At 42.1% G+C, this 10,634-nt stretch overlaps 1 long non-coding RNA gene across 1 annotated transcript; it reads left to right on the top strand.

The window, feature by feature from the left end:
* Positions 1-8,959: 8,959 nt before the first annotated feature.
* LOC110308681 (uncharacterized) lies at positions 8,960-10,415 on the top strand. Its single transcript, XR_002379596.2, has 3 exons — positions 8,960-9,197; positions 9,578-9,635; positions 10,186-10,415. It is a non-coding gene; the product is annotated as an uncharacterized LOC110308681 (long non-coding RNA).
* Positions 10,416-10,634: the final 219 nt, after the last annotated feature.

Here is a 10,634-nt window from a genome sequence, read left to right as displayed (position 1 = left end):
GCAAAATTATCCTTTCTCCAATTATAAACTACCAGCCTTAAATCTGAAGTGGCTTTTAAACTAGAAAGCCAGTTTAACTGAAGAACGTGTAAGATGACCCCAATATGTCTTACCCTGGTAGACACATACCAGCCTATCTAACATAGCAAGCATAATCCAGGTGCTATAATGAAGGTATTTTGCATTGATAACTAAGGTCACAGATCAGTGACCTTAAGATGGAGAGATTATCTACACAGGAATGACTAAATCACTAGATACCTTTATAGGTCTTAAAGCCAGAGAGGGAAAACAGAAAGATTCAAAGCATAAGGCATTCAGAGCTCCTGTGTTCATCATATTGCTTTTGAACTGGGTGAGACTCAATTCCTAGACAGCTTTGGTGACCCAGATTTGCCAGAGGGTTTCTGTCTGGCACTTTGTCAGAACTCACACAGTAAATATATACATTCTTTACCACCATCAGCCAGGCCTGATTGGTGTTCCAGGTAAAGATGGCTGCCATCTGCTTCTGAATGTCCTCTGAGGTGTACAATGATTGAGCTGTGTTGGTTGGAAGCCAACCATCAGAGGGAAGCCAATCCATCCAGTGGGACACACTGCTGGTCTTGGTTAGAAGTCTCCTACATGGAAGCTACTGGGGTCATCTCCTAGTGTGATATGGCTCCAGTCAAGACATATTTGTTAGAGCAATTTGGATACTGCTGCCAAAAGGCAGAGGAAATTGGCTCCTGGGAATGTCAGAGCACAGGTTGACCCAGGAAATACCTCACCATAGTCCCAGCCTTGTTGCAGCATTAGAACTTCAAATCACTGGAGGGATGTGGCTCAGAGGGCTCATAATTCACTCACCATTGTGCATCCAAGTCATCACCACCACAAGAAAGTGTACAGCCAGCCCAGCATAGCCTTATGTTATCTGTTCTTTCTATGTGTCAGTTTTCATGACCAAACTTCCCCTTTACTGTAGAGACAATAGCCACCAGCCATTCTGGATTATGATCCACCCCAGCAATTTCATTTTGCAATGATTCCATTTCCAAATAAAGTCTTACCTTGAGGAACTGGGAATTAGAATTTCATCGTGAGAACTTGATTGAGTACAAAGACACAGTTCAGCTCATCATGGGAAGGTGGTTGGACATAGCACTACCCTGAATATGCCACTGGCTAGGACCAACTGCATCATTCCACTTCTGAGATAAGGACAGAACACATCTTAGCTTATAGCTGCTGCTCTGCCATTGCTGGGATAGCAGATGGATGATCAGGAAATGTATATGTAGACACATTACAGTTGTTTTAAAAAATACTATGAAACAGAAAATTAACTCCTTTCAAATGGCAGTAATTACTTTTGTTTTGAATACTATGGAACAAACTAGAAATGTTAGAAGTGTTATACTTGTCTGTAGGATAACCTCAGGGTCATCTTCCCCTCAATATTATGAAAGGGAAAAACCAAGGACAGAGAGATTAAACAATTTCCTCAGCGGAAAATCTATTAAGTAGAAAAACCTGGGATCCAGCCATGGATTTTGTCAGCACTAAACCCTGACCCACTTCTCTGTCACATTTACTATCGAGTGGTTTCTAGCAGGTTTAGTCATTCTGGTTAAAGACTTGAGAAACTACCTCATTGCTGCCAAGGTGGTAATCAGTATTAAAGAGTATGACCTTTAAGACAAGACTAGATTAGTAAGATTGCAGAGATGGCTCAGGAGTCAAGAGTTCTGGCTACTCTTTCAGGGAACACAGATTTGACTCCAAGCACCTACACAGTGGCTCACAGCCATCTGGAAATCCAGCTTCAGGGGAGCTGACACCTCTTCTGGCTTCTGTGGCCACAACCACATATGGTGCACAGACATACATGCAGGCAAAATAACCATACGTATAAAATAAAATAATAAAAAGTGACTAGACTAAAACTCGTAAAGAGGTAGTTAACACAGGAGTAGTCGCCTAGTAACAGTGACTCTGACTGATTTTCCTGTCTCATACGCACTTCCTTCGCTCTGTGATACCCTTTGCCACTTTCTAACAGGCAGGTATGCTCTGACCAGCACTTTACTTCTTGAACTTTTAAGCTTCTATGACAGTGAGAAATAAAGCATTCTTCATAAGTTACCCAGTAAATGGTTAGTTTTATTAATTGACACAGTCTAACTTCAAATTTTACTTGTGTGTGTGTGCACATGTGTGTGCATTTGTGCACGTGTGTACACATGCAGCCTTGCTTTCTGCTGGTGTCATAGTATGTGGCAGTCAGAGATCAACTGTGAAGAGCCAGTTCTCTCCTGTCACTTTGTGGGATCCAGTGATCTCAGGTTGCTAAGCCTACCTATGAGCACCTCTACCCACAGAGCCATCCCACTGTGCAACTTTGGCTCAGTATAAAATCACTTGGGAAAAGACTCTCAATGAGGGATTGCCCAGATTATAGCATCCCGTGGGCATGTACGTTTGTACATTGCGAATCTTCTTCTTCCTCCTCCTCTGCCTCCTCTTCTTCCTCTTCCTCCTCCCCTTCTTCCTCTTCCTCCTCCTCTTCTTCCTCCTCCTCCTCTCCTTCTTCCTTTTCCTCTTTCCCTTCCTCCCCTCCTTCCCCTTCCCCTTCTCCTCCTCCTTTCTTCTTCCTTCCTCCTCTTCCTCTTATTTTTTTCTTTTTACACAGGATCTTGCTATGTTGCCTTGGCTGACCTGGAATTCTCTATGTAGATCCTGCCTCTGCTTTCCAATGCCTAGGTTGTCTTGATTAAGCTAACTGAAGTGGTAAGACATGCCAACTTTGGGTAGTACCATTCCCTAGGCAGGGGACCCTGCACTGTGTCAGAGTAAAGAAAGTAACTGAGTATAAACATGACTGCATTTATTCTCTCTCTGCTCTTAACTGTGGACATGACTAGCTGCTTCAAGTCCCTGCTGCCTTGACTTTCCCACAGTAATAAGTTACAACATGAAATTGTGAGCCAAATACAACCTATCTTCTTTATCTTGCTTTTATGAGGGTCTGTTATCACAGAAAGAGGAAATGAAGCTAAAATGCCAAGTCATCCAGTCTCAGATATTATTCTAGGACAACCAAAAAGAGACTAAGACAATAACCTACAAAATACATAGCCCTCCTGCCACATTTTTGCTTTCATAGAAAATTATTATTCATTTCCCCCTGGCCAAGAGTATTATTTATTATTAGCTACAAAATATATGTTTACTAGAAAATAGTCTATAAGATTTTTCTGAAATGATTTTTTATTACTTTTACTCTTCAGCTGAGACAGCTGTAATGTATACAAGTTACACTTGGCCACAACTGAGGACTTGTAAGAATGAACAGGTAAGAACCGTGCAGAATGCCACAGGCCCAGAGCCGGGGTCGAGTGGGTCTGCCTGTGATGAAAGCACAGCATTCTCACAGAGGTGCTCCTGGCAACCAATGGTGAAGCTCCAGATGCAGGGAAACATATTCCCAGCAGAGGCACACAGTCCAGCAGATTGTACCAGCATCCTAGCCTCCAGCATCCCTGGTGTCTATGCCTGTACAGGCTAATCCATGTGGACCACTGTCTGTTTGATATCACACACTCCAGCCTCTGCATTCTCTTCTCACCTCGATTCACTCCTCATGGTACAGGAGTTTCAAGGCCAAGAACTGAAATTATTGTTTGTTTGTTTTTGTTCTTTGAGACAGGGTTTCTCTGGGTAGCCCTGGCCATCCTAGAACTCACTCTGTAGACCAGGTTGGTCTACAGATTTATTTGCCTGCCTCTGCCTCCAGCATGCTGGGATTAAAGGCATACACTGCCACCACCTGCTCTGAAATTATTTTTTAATCTCTTTTCTTCTCAGAGATGAAAAGTTATTCTCTTCCTGCCCTGTCTCCTTCCTTTCTTCCCTTCCTCCCCCTCTACTTCTTTCCCTGTTATTTGGAAAATGTAAGTGCCTTGCTTTGGACTGAACTCAAACTATTTAGGCAGGGAACCCAGACTTTGATATGTGCTAGTTATTGTGAATAAAAGAAAATTATTTACAAAGGACTGAATGGATACGTTTTTTTTTTTAATTACTGTATTTATACCCTACACAGTTAGAGCAAGTCTTACTGGTTGCACAGATATCTAAACAACGTGGCAATGGTTTTGAGGTTCTGGTTCTCCATAAGGACATGAAGGAGCAAGTCTTATTTAAGTATAATGTGGCTCACTTGGATCAACATAACAATCTTTAATGTTAGAAATAGCTTCTCGCTACAAAATTTTCGGTTTTCAGATATAAAAGAAGATACACACACACACACACACACACACACACACAGGACAGCCAGGGCTATACAGAGAAACCCTGTCTCGAAAAACCAAAAAAAAAAAAAAAAAAAAAAAGGAGAAACAGCCTTTCCCTTAATTAAGTCTCAAAAGGAAGACCATGGTTTCCTATTTCTGGCCGAGAAGACAGTAGATGGCATACAGTAACTGAAGCCAAAATAGTAACAATGACTTACGTAAAAATAAAATAAAATATTGGTATACTTGAGTTTAGTGGAGTTAGCAACTATTATTTAAAACACACACAACTTAAAATATGTAGATTTGTTTGATATGTTAAAAATACAAATTATGAGATACTTTCCAAAATGTACTTAAATTACAAGTAAAATAAGAAATGTGACAAGATAAATTGTGCGCGTGTGTAGGTCAGAGGATGACATCAGGTGTCTTTCTTTCTTTCTTTCTTTCTTTCTTTCTTTCTTTCTTTCTTTCTTTCTTTCTTTCTTTTTTTCGAGACAGGGTTTCTCTGTATAGCACTGGCTGTCCTGGAACTCACTTTGTAGACCAGGCTGGCCTCGAACTCAGAAATCCGCCTGCCTCTGCCTCCCCAGTGATCAGGTGTCTTTCTTAATCACTCTCCATTTCATTTACTGAGACAGGTTCTTTTGCAGAACCCAGAGTTCACTGATCTGGCTGTTCCAGCTAGCTAGCTTGCCCTAGGAGTCCTCTAACTCCGCCTTCTAAGAACTGAGATTACCCCTGCCTGGCCCCTACATGGATGCTGAGAATATGAACTCTGTCCCTCCTGCTTGCACATTATCTATGGGGTCATTTCCCCAGCACCACATAAACAATTTAAAGATTATGTTGATATTTGAGTTTTTATTTGTGCAGCACAGTCAGACAGAAAAATATACTACTGAGGTCAAACAGGCCTTAAATGGAATCCCTACAGTGACCTTTGATTTGTTTATCTGAAAATAAAAAATTGAAAAAAAAACCTACAAAGTTGTTGTGAAGATTTAACATATATTAAAAGCAACAAGTGACCTGAATTCCCATTTCTTTCTTTCTTTCTTTCTTTTTTTTTTTTTTTTTTTTGGTTTTTCGAGACAGGGTTTCTCTGTATAGCCCTGGCTGTCCTGGAGCTCACTTTGTAGACCAGGCTGGCCTCGAACTCCAAAATTCGCCCGCCTCTGCCTCCCGAGTGCTGGGATTAAAGGCGTGCGCCACCACACCCGGCCCCATTTCTTGAGTACCCGTAACTGTAACTGCAGTGTGGCTCCAGCGTCAGTTTGGGAAAATTGAGGACTCCGTGTTTTGTACTTCAAAATAAGCAGCTATGGAAGGAGTTGTATACTCACAAGGCTGGAGTAGTGACATCAGGGACTATCAGCAGTAGAAACAGGGGGATGTATGAGCAGCGCTTCACATAGGCCTTGAACTAAGATAACAAGAGGCCAGAAACAGGACTTCTTTAGTGAGCACAGTTGGGATAGCAACCTTAGGTCCCTAGAGGTCACACTGAATAAAGATATTTTTTGATTACTAGGATGGTGATGCCTCAACTGAGTAACAGGATAATGTGATCTTATCTCTCAGATATTTTTATATCGTGAAACTTTGTTTCACTGAGTTAGATTAAACTGTGAAGAGTTTGAAGCAATGTTAAAACTTCCCTTTTCTTCTTGTCCTTTCTACTCACAGAAATATTTGAGCTTTAGAAGGACGTGAGTAAGGAGGAGAGAGAGAGAGAAAAAAAAAAACCACAAGAGTTGTCTGTGGGGATGGGGTCTTAAAGAAACATTCATCCCAGCCAGGAGGATCATGAAATAGGTGAGGTGAGAAGAACGGGGCATGCCTCAGGTGACTCTGCCGCCAGAGAACCTGTAGACTATGTAAGAACCAGAGAGGCCAAGAGATATCCTCAACACTCACTTACAGAGCACAGGAGGGAGAGTTAAGATATCAGGGAGATTCTACCTGAGGTTCACTTCTCTCTCACAGCAAGAATCAGTGTGGTGTGCATGGAAATCAAATGAGTCTCCAAGGTGGACCCGAGAGTTAAGATGTCTCCCATCCCAACCTCCACGAGAGGTTTCATGTGAGTTTTAGGTGTCACCTAGAGGATGTTACAGTCCCTGGTTATTCAATCAAACGCTAATGTACGTATTGCTGAGAGTTTTATTTTTAGATATAACTAAGGAATAGAGTAAGGTAACATTAAAGAAGATTATAAGGTAAGATACTACAGAGGCCAATTCCTTGAGGTAAATCTCTTATTGTGCTCCTGTTGTGGGTTCTGTATTGCTGGCTGATCCCTGAGAGAGGAGTGCTTCAGAGATAACTGGGTAAGAAGGATTCCCTCCCCCTGCCAGGTGAGATAGGGCCTCAATAGGCCCGGTGAGGGTGGAAACACAATCCATGAAGACAGAGGTCTGAAGTCAAAGCTGCCTACAACTAAATGTCGGTCGATGCTGAGAAACTAAGACAAGACAGTCTTGTGTCTTAACTCTTTGTTTTTAATGAAGGATCTAGATGGGAACTTTGGGCAGCAACTGCTCTTGTAACTATATCCCTGTTCCCCTGTTTTAGGAAGCCACCACCTGATCCAAGCTACATCTCCCATCTAAGATTAAGTCCCAATAAAAGCTTTTCCTGACCAATCTCATTTCTACCGTCTTTGGGCCTGGGCACTAGGCCCCAGTAACATAGTAAGACATCTGTTCCCTTGTGAAAATCAACTGTACAATGCTACTACATGTGTCTTCTACAAACATAGGTCTATAAGCATAGGAAGCCTAAAACAGTAAAAGAATTTAAAAAAAATTGTAAAGTGGTAAAAACCTAACAGATCACACCAGCATCATCTGGTGTATCACAAGCTATCTGAAAAGAACATTTCTCGGTGTTTCTATGAGAACAGCAGAGAGTGTAAAAAATTTACCTCCAGATTTTCAGGAACCTTTGGGTAAAATTAGAAATCCACCACTATAATATTTGGAATTTTCAAAAGCAGTTGGTAGTACCAGAGGATGCACAGGTGGATAGCCTCATCTAACACATTCAAAGCAACATCTAGGTGTGTTGCTTAGGGGTTTGTTGCCTACAATTTGGGAAACTTTTAAAGGTCCCCCCACCCCTTTGTGATCTGTCCTTGAAAACTAACTCAGAGTAAGACAGAATAGTTTGGCTAAGGAAGAGGGGCAAAGTGACATAAAGATGATTGTGTGGTTTGAATGTGACCTATCTCCCAGAGCTTCATGTGTTTGAACAATCGGTTCCTAAGTGGGGATGCAGTTTTAGAAGACTGTGGAAATTTTAAGACAGGGAGCCTGTGGGAAGAATAGGGTCACTAAGGGGAGGTTTGAGATTTCATAGCTTGAACTCACTTCCTGGCTCCCCTCGGCTTCCTAACTGCAGCTGCCATGTGACCCCTCAGGTACCCACTGCTATGTTTTCCCTGCCACTATGATGGGATGCTGCCTCTTGAACTGAAGTCAGATAATCTCTTCCTCTCCAAAGTGGAGTCTTGTTATGTATGCTGTTCATGGCAACAAGAAAAGCAATCCAACGATAAAGAAAACATCTGTTTCTTGCTGCAGTTGAGCTGAGTTATAAACGCAGCAGTCATCTGAGCTCTGGGCGCTGTAGAAAGAACAGCAAGTGCAAAGACCTGAGGGAGACATAAACTATAACAGACACGAGAAAAAGTGAGTGAGCCTACTTAAAGAACTCAAGTTAGCCAGACTTGACGTTTAGCTAAACTCTGGAGTTAACCGGACTGCAAGAAGGCTGAGGTTAACCTAAAAATAACAGGAAAGGCTAGGCATTCGCATTCAGTCGCCCATACCAAAAGAGCAGCGGCAAATCCTAAAAATGGGGGATATATAAACTTTGACCCATATGCTAGATTTTTCCTCTATTCCAGTCTGGGGAGTGGAAGTGACTCTAACAGAATGCCTGCCCTTTACTAGGCCTCTAGCTCAGCTAATCACTTGTTAACATTGCAATAACAGCTACTAGATGGTTCAGTAACCCCCTATGGAACACCTACTAATTTCTAGGTGTGGTGATAGGTATCTCAGGTACAATATAGTACTTATTAACCTCCAAAGAGATACCATTCTCAATTCACCACTGAAGAACCAAACCTCAAAAACTTCAAGTCATTTGCCCACATAAGTGACAAAGCTAAGATTTGAGCACAGCTCCTCTGGGCTCTTTCCATTTTTCTGCTACACCCTATAAAGAACAGAGTTGTCCCCTTTAATCCCAGCACTTGGGAGGCAGAAGCAGGCGGATTTCTGAGTTCGAGGCCAGCCTGGTCTACAAAGTGAGTTCCAGGACAGCCAGGGCTACACAGAGAAACCCTGTCTCGAAAAACAAACAAACAAAAAAGAACAGAGTTGTGTCCAGGGAAGAGGTGTGGTGGTAGCATCTGAGAGAGACAGATGAGTACCTTGACCTTTGAAGCCTTTCCCAACAGACTCTGTTTTTCTGAGAAAGTGATCATGGGTGAGGATTTGGTAGTTTGCCTGTGGGCTTAGTAGCCAGCTTTGACTAAATAGGCTCAGAAGTAAATGCTCATCAGTCAAGTTTATGATCCTCATTATGATGCAATCAGAATGCTGGTGTCAAACATGATTGCCTGGGAAACTGCAGACTAGCAACATACAGAACCAAGAACATGGACCATCACGAACATCTTTCCAATTTTCCTTAATATTTTCCGTATTTTAATTTTATGCATGAAGATGAAATGATGGTTATCATGCAAGATATCAATGAACAAAAGAAATGCTGACAAGTGCTTACTGAAGATAGCTTGTGCAAGCCAGGATGCATTGTTTGGATTTACAATGTGCTGCCCTTAAAGGGGAAAAAGTGGTTATCATGTTTCCATAGCTCCGGCCTGACACACCAAAGGTCACTTTGAAACTTATTTTAAAATAGTAACTTTCTATATTCCAGCATAAATTCCCTCCCAAAATTACTACCATATGATAGTAAATGTTAAAGACTAGTTATGGGTTGGCCTGCTCAACTAGTTATCAATAGACAGTTAACAAAGCTGAAGACTTAACAAGAAAGGAAGGGAAAAGTGAACATTTGGCTGCCATCTTTCAATACTGGCCTGAGGCTCAGTATCAGCTGAGGGATACTCTAAATCACTGTGTCTATATACTAAATAGTTCTCGCTTTAAAAAGTAGTGACCATGTATGAAATAGTGTGGGACCTTAATATTTTTTTATGTGATTCGTGTATTTGGAATGAAACAAAAATTGCTTTATTAACTTCTTGACAGTTATTTAAAAACAGAAGCCACGACCTATTTTATTCATAAAGCACTGCGATAAGTGCAGGTAAGCCAGATATTGTTTGTGATTAGCCCTAATCCGCACATTCAAAGAATTTCCTGAGAATGGTTTTTTTTAGTCTGTTTTTTTTTTTAATTTTTTTTCTGTGTCTGTCTCCACCCCACCCCTGTGTGTGTGTGTGTGTGTATGTGTGTGTGTGTGAGAGAGAGAGATTGAGAGAGAGATTGACTTCAAGCACACTGTATGCTTACACATGGAGGTCACAGGACAAATCATGCCCTTGCCTTTCACCTTGTTCGAGGCAGGGTCTCTGGTTATTCACCACTGCATATGCCTGGATATTGAGCCTGTAACTTTTGGGGACTTGCCTGCTTCTGCCTCTTCTCTCACTCTGGGAGTACTGAGCTTACTGACCTGGACCTGGCTCCTGCTTCCAGCTTTTGTGGAACCCGATGATCTGAACTGGGGTCCCTCACACTTGCACTTTAACTACTGAGCCTCCCCCCACCCCATTTCCAGAATGGTTTTTGGTCTCTTCTTCCCACAAACAGAAGATCAGAGCAGCAAATAATCTCTCTTTCATGTCACTCCACAGGCTGAGCCAAAGCACACTTGTGGCTTCAGTAGTCAGATGTTCCCACTTCAGCTCCTGTGGCAAAGAAGCAAGGCAGTCTGGGAACGTCTTGTCACTGTAGCTAAAAGATCTAGAACTGGTGACACAAACCACAACCTCAGTGTCCTGGAGAGGCCTCTGATCCCTCTGTTGGGTGACCAGACACCCTACCACCCTCCATGTCTCTCCAGCCTTTTCCAAATTATCTGAGATGCTCGGCATTATTTCAATAAATCTCCTTTCTGTTTAAACCAGCCAGAGTCAGCTACAGTGAGAACTCTCTATGGTTACATTTCTGTGTTAAGTCAAAACAGCCCCTGACATTATTTTATCCCATACACAGGCACCGGGAGGCTACGCACACGGCATTTTAAGTAAGGCTCAGCTGGTAAGAATGCTTGCTACACAAGCAGAAGGGCCTGAGTTCAATC

The sequence above is a fragment of the Mus caroli genome, unplaced genomic scaffold, assembly GCF_978045245.1.
Source record: "Mus caroli unplaced genomic scaffold, Mus_caroli_1 scaffold_15, whole genome shotgun sequence".
In the NCBI taxonomy this organism is placed as follows: Eukaryota; Metazoa; Chordata; class Mammalia; order Rodentia; family Muridae; genus Mus; species Mus caroli.
The sequence above is the reverse complement of the archived record's forward strand: the minus strand, read 5'-3'. Positions and strand labels throughout refer to the sequence as shown.